The sequence below is a fragment of the Oryza sativa genome, chromosome 6 (genome assembly GCF_034140825.1).
Source record: "Oryza sativa Japonica Group chromosome 6, ASM3414082v1".
Classification (NCBI taxonomy): Eukaryota; Viridiplantae; Streptophyta; class Magnoliopsida; order Poales; family Poaceae; genus Oryza; species Oryza sativa.
Window position 1 is genome coordinate 26458361 of NC_089040.1, and position 13111 is coordinate 26471471.

Consider the following 13111-nt stretch of genomic DNA (forward strand, 5'->3'; position numbering starts at 1 on the left):
TGATAGTACTTATTCTAAACATTCTACTATCTAGATGTTTATAGACTACTGGTACGAGATACGACACATTCTAGTACTATGAATCTGGATAGGGAATGTTCCACATCCTATATTAGATTTGTTTTTATGGGACAAAGGAGTAGTATTGCACTTAAGAGTATGGGTGAAATTATGGTCGAATCACAAAATTCCTATATCATAACCATATTTTCCATTTAAACTGTAACCGACACAGATGGTATCAGATAATAAATCACTTATCCCGTATCCTATCAATTTTATATTTCTAATTCATAGATTTTAAATCTAGTGAGGCAATTAGTCTTAAAAAGATAGTCAAGAAAAAATTAAGTAATATTTTTTGGTGAGCTCGTAAAAAAATATGAACCAATCTTTCATCATATTCATAATAAATTTTCATACATGTTTGATCAAATTGGATATACGGGTAGATACAACTCTTCGCTTATCCTAACCCATATTTGTTTGCAGGTTTGGATTCGGATTTAGACTCGAATTAGAATATTACCAGATATCTCATTTTCTCTCTCGTATCCTTCCCACGAGCTTTCCGTCGAGCGGACGGTCAGGAAATGTTCGTTCTGTTTTCACCCATACTACATACTCAATAGAGAAAAACTATGTACAGCAAACCTAAAAATTCATCGAATATATAAATAGACGTCTCAGACGTCTCATATATATCCATGTCTTCTGAGTAAAAGGATTAGTTACATATAAATCTATGAGTAAACAAACTACTCACTGTTAAATCTGGAGTAAAAAACATAGGTGAATCTCAGATGTTCATTTGTGAATATAACGACAGTTGTTAAGTACACATATGAAGTATGCAGTATACTGCCAGTATGTATTTTCCCAATCACAAAGGATCTCTCGTTCCATGGCTATATAAAACAACAGGAGTACATGTCACTGTTTGTACTGTGTGACCGTTTTACTGTTCCAACAAAAGCACCGTTTAGCTTCACTTTTCTAGGAGCGGCTGTAGCATCTTGTTTTCTTCTTCAATGCTGAGCAGAGGATCCGATTCCGGGAAACCATGGAGATGGGATTTGTACTTATCAGGCACTAATATATCCGAGTGAACTCATACAGTAAATTTTATCTTAACTAAATCATATAACAATAATAAGATTAAAATCAACTTCGCCCGTTGCAACGCATGATATTTTCTCTAGTATTATTTAAAATAATAAAAGGCACGAATAATATGGAAGGATCTAATATCAAATAATTAGAAGGTGTGAGGCTTCGAACCCAGGTCATCTAGCCCACCACCTTAAGGAGCTAAGCCGGAACCAGTCGTGTCTATCACTCTTGGTAGATACTTCCTCCGTCCCAAAAAAAAGACAAACCCTGGTTTCCGTGTCCAATGTTTGACCGTCCGTCTTATTTAAAAAAATTATGAAAAAAATTAAAAAGATAAGTCACGCATAAAGTATTAATCATGTTTTATCATCTAACAACAATGAAAATACTAATTATAAAAAAATTTTATATTAAGACGAACAATCAAACGTTGGCACGGGAACTCACGGTTTGTCTTTTTTTTTTTGGGACGGAGGGAACAATTAGATTGAGGATTTAAGACTTCTTTTCTCACTAAATTTCCTCTCTTCTTATTCAGGTGAGCTACATATACCATTTTTTTTTAAATACGCAAAAGGCTTGCCTAACAAAATTTGGTACAGAATTTGCCCACGCGGAGCTATATACAGATCACTTAGAATATAGAAATTTTACCTGAATAAGTTTATTTCCTGTGAAGTTTGTTTTGCTTTTCCAACAAAAACCGCAAATCTATTTTCTCAAGGTTGATTGATCTCATCTCTTACATCACACCCCTGGCCCGAAAATATTAAATGGTTGGTCGCCTCAACCGTTGCCCGTATCACGTCGGATTCACCTACCCTTAATCCTAACATTCAAATTAGAACTGGAATAATACTCTCATTTTTTTATTCAGTCAGAATGAAAAGTGAAACGAGCGAGAAATCAAGTTTTGCCTTTGTGAGAACACGGTTATTCTCAGAAACAACAGTTCTCCTTTGCTAAAAGGCCATTGAAAAATCGTTGCAAATTGCAACAAGTTAGCACCTAATCTTCCCCATAAAATGTCCATCACCTTGACCTTATCTCCTAATTAAACCAAAAGGACAGTACTTTCAGAATGCTGACAAATATTTCGGTGTTAGCATGTAGCCGTCTGTTGCTGTTGCTTTCTCGGTAGCCAATGTGTCCAGCTCATAGTGCTGCCAGAGGAAAAAGCAAGACAGAGTAGTCAGAGATCAAACGCATAATTTGATATCAATATCTCCTAAGACAAATCAAGATTAGCTAAGACTAGTAAACTATAAATCGTTTATGCGATGTGCATGTCTCTGTCAACATTTCTTCTGCCGTTGATGCTGTGTTCCTACCAACTCCCTCAATCTTAAAAACAAACCAATCTAAAATAGAATATGAATATAATGAATTTGGATAGCAGGTTGATTTATTTTGGAACGGATGGAGTACTACTGTTGTAGTAGTGACACCACACTGCAAATATTTGTAGTAGTGTCTCTACTTAAATAATTATTCAGTCCTAGGAAAAACCTAAATGATTATTCAGAGTAATAAAAAAAACATGTCTCTGCTCACAGGAGATTATGAACAACAGGTTAACTCTTGTTTCCTGATGAACATAGTTTGATGAAGATACAAGAAGAAGGTTCAATAATGGACATTTCTGTAGCCAAAATTTAAATTTTAAAACTTAGTTGCAGACTTAATTTTGGTTTTCTTTTTCATTGTACTTTATTTTTAGCACTTACTTTTAAATCGGTAAGAATATATAAAAATTTTACCCTGTGCGGGCCATAGATGGGCGTGCATGGGCTAGGAAGAGAGTCCTGAAGGACCAGGCAAACGGTGACACACACTGTAGATTCAGACTGGCCCATTAATTAGATGGCATTTCGTTTAATTTAGGAATAAGTTCACCGGAGGTCCCTCAACTTAACAGCGAGATTCTTTGAGGTCCCACTGGTGGAGAAACCATCTTTCATCGGTCGGCCGAATTCCACAATAGTCCCGGTTGCAATAAAAGCCAGGGCTAAAGATGATCTTTAGTCCCGGTTAAAAAGGGTAACGGGCATATTTGATCTTAAGTCCCGGTTGGTAACATCAACCGGGACTAAAGATTTCAAATGCTGTCAGGGCTACCAACCGGGACTAAAGTCCCACCCCTATATATATATATATATATATATATATATATATATATATATATATATATATATATATATATATATATATATATATATATATATATGTCTTCTTCCTCCTCCAGCTGCCCGAGCAAGCTTCAAAATTTCTTCAAAAAAGATGGGAGGTCATACCAAAATTTCTAGTGAATTTATTTTGGTGATTATATACAAATCGGAGGTGGCTAAAAGGTTAGCAACTTCATCCTCCAATGTTTTTTTTGTCATATTACATTTGGAGCTATGTTTTGCACAATTTTTTGTCTCTAAAATTTAGTTGTAAGTTGATGAGAGAGAAAATTTGTGTGGGGAAGAAAGAATATATAGAAATTTAGTTTATTTGCTAAAGAAGGTTTTATAAAATAGTTGAGAAGGAAAATATAGTGAAAGTTAATCTTAAATAATAGAAAACAAGCTAAAATGAAAATTAAAAGAAGTACAACACATTAATATTAGTTTAAACTTTAGAAATAGTAAATAAGAATTATTTGGTGTAATATTTTATAATTTTTGTATGAATAATGATATGTCATTATTGTATGACTGTTGAAAGAGTTTGTTATTATTTTATAATTATTGTATGACTGTCATTATTGTACGAATAATTATTTGTGTACGATTTTTTCCATCTCATGTAGATGGATCGGCAATGGATGTACGCTGACCGGTGGTCCAAAGAGTTTATTGACGGCGTGCATTATTTTTTGAGAGTGGCCGAAGCTAACAGGCATAAGGGTTTTATTTGTTGTCCATGCAATAAGTGTAAGAATCAGAAGGAGTATTCTGCATCTAGGACTATTCATTTCCACTTGTTTGAGTCGGGGTTCATGCTAAGCTATAACTGTTGGACATCCCACGGAGAGTAAGGGGTTGAAATGGAAGAAGATGAAGTGGAAGACGACAATATTCCGGACTTTGGTCAGTACGCTGGATTTGAAGGAAATCAAACGGGCGAGGAGGAAAGGGATGCTGATGGTAACGACGTTGCAGATGATCTTGGTCAGATGTTGCAGGACGCCAAGGAGGACTGCGAAAGTGAAAAGGGGGCCCATAAATTGGACAAGATGTTAGAGGACCACAGAACGTCGTTGTACCCAGGTTGCGAGCAGGGGCACAAAAAGTTGGATACCACTCTGGAGTTCTTGCAATGGAAGGCAAAAAATGGTGTTAGTGACAAGGCATTTGGCGATTTATTGAAACTCATCAAGAGCATTCTTCCAGAGGGAAACAAATTGCCTGAGACAATGTACGAGGCTAAGAAGATAGTGTACCCTTTAGGACTGGAAGTTCAGAAGATTCACGCATGTCTGGATGATTGTATCCTATATCGCAGTGAGGAGTACGAGAACCTAGAAGCATGCCCTGTTTGCAAAGCACTACGATACAAGATTAGACGAGACGATCCAGGAGAAGTTGACGGACAACTAACAAAGAAGAGAATTCCTGCTAAGGTGATGTGGTATTTCCCTATAATACCACGGCTAAGGCATTTGTTCAGGAACAAGGGGAATGCTAGAATGATGCGATGGCATGCTGAAGAGCGTCAACAGGACGGGATGCTGAGACACCCCGCCGATGGTTCGCAGTGGCAAAACATCGACAGAAAATTTAAAGACTTTGGAAAGGACGCACGAAACATACGGTTTGGTTTAAGTACAGATGGCATGAATCCTTTTGGAGAGATGAGCAGCGGCCATAGCACTTGGCCCGTTACGATGTGTATCTACAACCTCCCCCCTGGCTATGCATGAAGAGGAAGTACATAATGATGCCGATTATTATTCAAGGCCCCAAGCAACCTGGTAACGACATTGATGTGTACCTAAGATCACTAGTCGAAGATCTTAAACTGTTGTGGAAAAAGGAAGGTGTCCCAGTGTGGGACGAGGACAAACAGGAGGAGTTTAACCTACGAGCGCTGCTGTTCGTAACCATCAACGATTGGCCTGCACTTAGCAACCTTTCCGGTCAGTCCAACAAGGGGTACAAGGCTTGCACTCACTGTATGGATGAAACAGAAAGTACGTATCTTAAGCACTGTAGGAAGGTTGTGTACATGTGTCATCGTCGATTCCTTGCTGCAAACCACCCGGTACGGAAGAAAGGCAAGCACTTTGAACATAAGGCGGACCACCGTACGAAGCCTAAACATCGCAGCGGGAAAACAGTGTTTGCTATGGTTAAAGATCTTAAAGTAGTGTTTGGAAAGGGGCCTAGAAGCCAGCCTATAGAGAGCGAAGATGGTCACGCGGCGATGTGGAAAAAGAACTCTATATTTTGGGAGTTACCCTATTGGGAATTCTTGAACGTCCGCCACGCAATCGATGTGATGCACCTCACTAAGAACCTTTGCGTAAACCTTCTTGGCTTCCTAGGTGTATATGGAAAGTCGAAAGATACACTGGAAGCACATAATGATCTGAAGCATATGGAACAACGCGGCGACCTTCACCCGGAACCAAAGGAGAAAGGAAGCCATTACTTGAGTCCAGCCAGCTACACTCTTAGCAAGGCAGAGAAGGAAAGTATGTTTGAATGCTTAGAGAGCATAAAGGTACCATCTGGATACTCCACGAATATCAAGCGAATAATAAGCACGAAGGAGAAGAAGTTCACAAATCTAAAGTCTCATGACTGTCACGTGTTAATGACACAACTGCTACCAGTTGTAATAAGGGGTATCCTTCTAGACAATGTCCGGGAAACAATAACAAAGCTATGTGCATTCATGAACGCAATTTCGCAGAAGGTCATCGATCCGGATATATTAGAAGCCCTTCAGAATGATGTGGTGTAATGTCTTGTCAGTTTTGAGTTGATATTTCCACCTTCATTTTTCAATATAATGACGCATCTGCTTTGTCACCTTGTCAAAGAGATCAGTATTCTCGGGCCTGTGTACCTACACAACATGTTTCCTTTTGAGAGGTACATGGGCGTTCTGAAGAAGTATGTTCGTAACCGTGCTCGTCTAGAGGCAAGCATCGCCAAGGGGTATGGAACAGAGGAGGTCATCGAATTTTGCGTAGAATTTATTGAAGACCTTCGCCCAATCGGGGTACCTGAATCACGCCATGAAGGGAGACTACGGGGAAAGGGAACTCTCGGGAGGAAAGCAATAATGACGGTAGACAACAATTTATTCCGTAAGGCCCATTTCACGGTTTTGCAACAATCTTCATTGGTAGCTCCTTACATCAAGGAGCACTTGGCTCTAGTTCGCGCCAGAAACATCGGTAAGTCCGATGCATGGATTACACGGCATCACATTGATACTTTCCCCGCGTGGCTACAACAACATCTCATGGGTAACGAGACGATCAACCAACAACTGGCCTTCCTGGCGAGGGGACCATCTGGGTCGATCGCGACATTCCAGGGATGTGAGATCAATGGGTACACATTCTACACGAGAGCCCAAGACATGAAGAGCACGAACCAAAACAGTGCTGTTCGTATCGATGCCATGGGACACGATGGAACAACTGGCACGTATTACGGTGCCATCGAGGATATATGGGAACTTGACTATGGTCCTCCCAAGGTCCCTCTGTTCCGGTGCCAATGGGTTAGGTTGACTGGTGGAGGCGTAATGATTGATGACAGTGGGATGACAACGGTTGACCTTAACAAGGTTGGATACTCGGACGAACCTTTTGTCCTTGCCAATGATGTAACGCAAGTCTTTTACATGAAGGACATGTCTAGCAAAGGAAAGAAGGGCAGAGGGCCTGACGAGCCGAAGCATCACGTGGTTCTCCCAGGCAAAAGAAAAATCGTCGGAGTTGAGGACAAGACTGACGAGGATTACGATCAGTTGGATGGGCAACCCCCTTTCATGGTGACGATTGACCCTAGCATCCTCCTATCAAATGAAGACACCCCTTACTCACGTAGCGATCACAAGGAGGGAACAATAGTGAGGAGAAAGTACGTGCGGTCAACCGTTACGGCCAATGTATTGCCGTAATTATGGTGTACACGATGTAAACTATTTTGGATGTATTCATTATCCATATAAATCAATTGTTGTATGACATATGTTAATTACGTACGATTATTAGAGGTTTTAACAATTTTAAATCATGTATATGCTAGTTATATGCGATAATTAGAATTTTTAAAAGTTTTAAATCATGCATGTGGCATTTACATATGTTACTTAGAGTTTTTAACAATTTTAAATCATGCATATGCTAGTTATATGCGATAATTAGAATTTTTAAAAGTTTTAAATTATGCATGTGGCATTTACATATGTTACTTAGAGTTTTTAACAATTTTAAATCATGCATATGCTAGTTATATGCGATACTTAGAATTTTTAAAAGTTTTAAATCATGCATGTGGCATTTACATATATGATTTCTAAAAGTTTTAAATCATATATGATTATTAGAATTTTTATTAATTTTAAATCATGCACGTCGTATGTATATACATATGTTAATTGCAATTTTTAACAATTTAATATCATTCATATGCTAATTATATAAGATTATTAGAATTTTTATTAATTTTAAATCATGCATGTCGTATGTATATACATATGTTAATTACAATTTTTAACAATTTAATATCATTCATATGCTAAGTATATATGATTATTAGAACTTTTATTAATTTTAAATCATATATTTGCTTATTACGTTTTATCCACTTAATTTACTACAAACAACAATAATTTTTCGAAGTAATTGTCATTAATTTTTCGACTTTAAATAATTTTAATGCATTATTTTCTATTTTAGAAACACATATGTAATGGAAATCAATATTCAATGCGTTTATCAGTAGTCCCGGTTCTTAACCCTAACCGGGTTTAAAAAGAATTTGGAAATAGCGGGAAAATATCTTTAGTCCCGGTTGATGAGAACAACCGGGAGTAAAGATATAGGGCTATATATATTCCCGATGCGCGCCCTCATCTTCTCCACCAACACTTAGAAGTTTTTTCCCCGATCGATCTCCCTTGGCTTCTCCTTCGCCGCCACTACCTAGGGCATCCCCGCGCCGACGCCGCCGTCGTATCTCGCCGTCGTCTCCGCCGCCGCCGCATCTCTGGGGTGAGAGCCGCCACCGCCTCCCCCTCTCTCTCTCTCTGACCTCGATCTCTCTCTCTCTCCCCAAACCACCGCCAGCCGCCTCGTTGCCGACGCCGCCGCCGACGTCATCGCGGCCGAACACGACTCCGCCGCGCCGACGATGCCGACCCCGACCTCGATGCGGCCGTCACCGGCGACGACGTCGCGCCGGCAGTGCCGACAAAGCCGGGCCATGCCACGCCCGCCGCGCCACGACGCCGAGACACCACGACGCCGCCGCGGCACGCCACCGCCGCGCACCGCCGATGCCCGCCGCCGCCGCCGCGCCATGCCGCAGCCGCGCCGCCACGCCGCCGCTCCACTGCCGCCACTCCGCCGCTCCGTTGCTGCCACGTGAACGAACGAACGATCGTGAACGAACGAAACGTACGTGAATGTGAACGAACGAACGAACGTACGTGAACGTGAACGTGAACGAACGAACGTACGTTAACGTGAACGTGAACGAACGAACGTACGTTAACGAAGGAAACATACATGAATGAGAACGTGAACGAACAAACGTACGTGAACGTGAACCTAACGTGAACGTGAACGAACGTGAACTTAACGTTGTACGTGAATGTACGTAAACGAACGAACGTGCGTGAACGAAAAGTGAACTTAACAAGAACACGAACATGAACTTAACGTACGTTAACGTGAACGCACGTAAACGAACGAACGTAGGTGAACGAAACGTGAACTTCATGAGAACGCGAACGTGAACGATCGTGAACGAAACATGAACTTAACGAGAACGCGAACATGAAATACAATATATGTTACTTTGCGTTTATCCTAATACATCTTTTTGTATGTTGCAGAAAAGACGTTGTCGTCACCATCCCTCAAGCCGGAGTGGTAGCTAGCCCTCAAAGGAATTCGCGCATGCAAGTGATGTAAATATATGATTGTTAGATTTTTAATGCAATTAAGACTACTAGAGTTAATATACGACACTTAAACTTAGCATATATGATTATCTAGGGTTGTAATGTATGACACTTAGACAACTTAGCATATATGATTACCTAGGGTCCTAATATACGACACTTAGACTTAGCATAGTATAAGATTATTAGATTTGTAATAAGACTTAGCATATAAGATTGTGTAGGGTTCTAATATACGACAGTTAGACTTAGCATATATGAATATTTGAGTTTTAATATAAGATTATTAGAGTTTTAATACAAGATTATTTGAGTTTTAATATAAGATTATTAGATTTGTAATTAGACTTAGTATATAATTATTGTCTAGGGTCCTAATATACGACACTTAGACTTAGCATAGTTGACTATTAGAGTTTTAATACAATATTATTTGAGTTTTAATATAAAATTATTAAAGTTTTAACATAAGATTATTAGATTTGTAATAAGACTTAGCATATAAGATTGTGTAGGGTTCTAATAGACGACAGTTAGACTTAGCATATTTGACTTAGCATATATGATTGTTAGCATATAAGATTGTTAAATCAAAAATGACCTATAGACTTAGCAACTATTTCTTGTATGAACAGATGGTTGATCGCGATGAGGAACAGATAATGTACGATACAATCGCGGATGGAAGCAACCAGTACTAGAACGAAGAAGAGGGGAACGAGGATCCAAACCAGTACTTGAACGAGGAAGGGAATGTGGAGAGGGATGCGGAGGGGAACCAGGAGGGGAACGTGGAGAGGGATGTGGAATGGAACCAGGTAGAGGAGGCTAGTGGAAGTCAACCCTCCGCTGGACAGAAGAGGGCACGTGGGCAACGAGGTGCCGCGAAGAAGCTAGAGGGTCGGCACATCATAACGAAAGTGGACAAAGACGGCTAACCTAGTGCCCCGGCGGAAGCAGCCAAGAACTACGTACGACACAGCGGTTGGGTTGTGCGGGATAACGTGCCTGTCAGTACGAACATGCTAAGTGTTTCATATGTAATGTGTCACGACCGGAAATAACCCAACGGGCGTTCCTTACGTGCGTGCATTATTCCTTGTCCCAGGAGGCAAGGTACACCAAAAGTTGATACAATTCAGAGTTCAACAAGCGGAAGCGTAAATAGTTAATTATTACATGGGCAGCGAAGGCCCGGCACACACAAAGACAAACGAGAAACAGCGGAAGACTAGGGCGACGACCACAGGCGCTTGACGGCAGGCACGAGCTAGACACCAAAACCTTCATCTTCCAGAGACTCCTCTTCTGGGTTTGGGAAAAAATTGAGCAAGACTGAGTACAACCACCGTACTCAACAAGACACACCCACAAGTGCATAATAAATGCAAGGGAGTACAAGGGAGTTATAACATAAAGGGTTAGGGTTGCAGTAAACAGCATTTAAAGATACTTAGTTGCTCAAAGCTATTTTGTAAACACGATTCTAGAACTATACAATATTATTTATCAAGGCCGTGAACCCACACGAACCTGCCTTAACCCAAGGCCTACGATGATTCAGACCGAACCGGCAACCCGACCCTGGGTCCCACCTCGTCCCAAGCCAACCCAGGCCAACCATTCCACATTTTAGTTGTTAAGCAGGTTTTAAGAATTAAAACACTAACTTGGGTACATTGCTCGGCTTGCCCATAACCGAGGGCGCGGCTATTCGAATAGATTATACTCTGATCAGAGGTGTACATCTTTACCCACAAGACACATCTTCCTCACGTGCAACCACGTGCCACATACCACCACGGTATACGGATGGAAGACGTGACATAGTTCCCAACCCATCCTAGCCATAAACAAGAGTACCGACCCAACCCCACCTACGGCCGGAACCCCCGGGACAGGTAGGCAGGACTGAGCCCCCAGCAGCAGGACACCGGCCCTGTGCCATGATATCTCGACTACCGGGCCGCAGCTCGTGTAGCCTTCATTTGTCCTAGAGATGTCCATCGACCCCCGACTTCGTCCATCTCCATCCGTGTACTTTTGTTTATAACCAGTCTGAGCTACAAACTAAGCCTTACCCACTAGACATGTGGAAGTACGGTAGTGCTTTGCAACAGAGGCCCGAAGACCGGTCCTTATATGGCCGAGGTGCTACTATCAAAACCATGCACCCCGAGCCCAGCCTAAAACCATTTTTGGGGATTTTGAATAGAGGGGGCGGTGTGAATCCAATTCCACAATACTCCAACAATTCCAAAGTGTCCAGGTGATATGAATATCCCAAAGTCTAGAGTTATAAAACCACCTAATGTTGCCTAATTAATCAGCGAAGCATCTACCTAAATTCATACTAGTGGGACCATGAATAGAGTACCCACTAGTTGGGGTTTTGTTTATCCTAGGGTGAACAAGGTAATAATAACCATAACAATAATAAGGTCATAACAAAGGTAAATAGGCATGGCTAGATAAAACAGTGATAACGCGGGAATTTAAATAAAGCGATAATGCAATAATTTTAAAGCAACATAATTTTATAAACTGGGATTCAATATGTTCAAGGATGATGTGACTTGCCTTGCTCACTTTCCCAAACGCCGGCTTCAACTTCCACGAAGAGCGGATCTTCCGAAGCTGCAGCGTCTACACGACCAACGGAAAAGAAAAGGCTTTTACACTAAGAAACTCCATATAACAAGCAGAAACAAAGCACAAAAATGGGTTCTTGACTTCTTAAGGAAAAATTAGAGACTTGAACGGTCCAATTCCGAGTTCAAATGGCCAAGTTATGGCCATTTGAAGTTTATATGCTCTTTAAATGAATATTTGCGAATTTCTTCATTTAAATTTTAATTTAAAATGGATTTATTGCGTCAGCCGAGGGGAGGGGCGCGCGGACCGGGTCCACTGGGGTGGGGCCCACGCGGCAGCCCCACGGCCCACGGTGGACCGGGCGCACCCGGGCTCGCACCTGCCGGCGCCGTGGGTCCCACGCGTCAGCCGCACCTAAGGGCGCGGGCGGCTGACAGCCGGGCCCCACACGGCAGCCGCGGGGCGCGCCCGAAGGCGGCCACGCCGGCACAGCCGACGGGAGGCGGCGCGCCCGCGCCCCTATGGTCGCCGGCGGCGGCCATAGGTACGGCGGAGCGGCGGCCGAGAAAGGGGAGGGAAGGGGGAAACGAATCGGCGGTCCACGGCTCACCCCGGGTCGACGGCGACGACGGGAACGGCGACCGGAGCGGAGGAAGGCGGCGGCGCGGCTCGGGTGGACGGGGTCGACGGTGCTCCGGCGGTCGGCGAGCGAAACGGAGGGGTGGACGAGGTCGCCGGGGATGCGGTGAAGCCGAAGGTGGCGACGCCGATGCGGGAGGTGGTCCGGGGCGACGCCGGCGGCGGACCGGAGCTCGGCGGTGACGGCGGAGAGAGAGAGCGACGGCGCGAGCTCGATTCCGACGGGGAGAGAGGGCGGCGAGTGGCGGAAACGGTGGAGGGAGGCACGGGGAAGGTTTATATAGGGTTGGGAGGGGAAGAGAGCGGCCGGACGAGGGGGAAACGGGCGCGGAAGATCCGGCCGCCATTGATGGCGCCGGCGAGGTTAGGGGAGGGGTTTCCAAACGAATCCGAGGGAGAGAGAGAGGGAAAAATGGGGGGAAAGAGGGAGGGAATCACGGGGAATATTTCCCCCCTCTTGATTGCACGCGGGGCGGACGGGGGCGGCGGGATTCGCGGCGGCGGCGGCGGCGCTAGGGCGCGGGCGGGGCGGCGGGAGCGACGGGAGGAAGGGGATGACGGGTGGGCCCCACCTGTCAGCGAGGGAGGCGGGCGGGCCCGCCCGTCAGCGGCACGCCACGGGCAG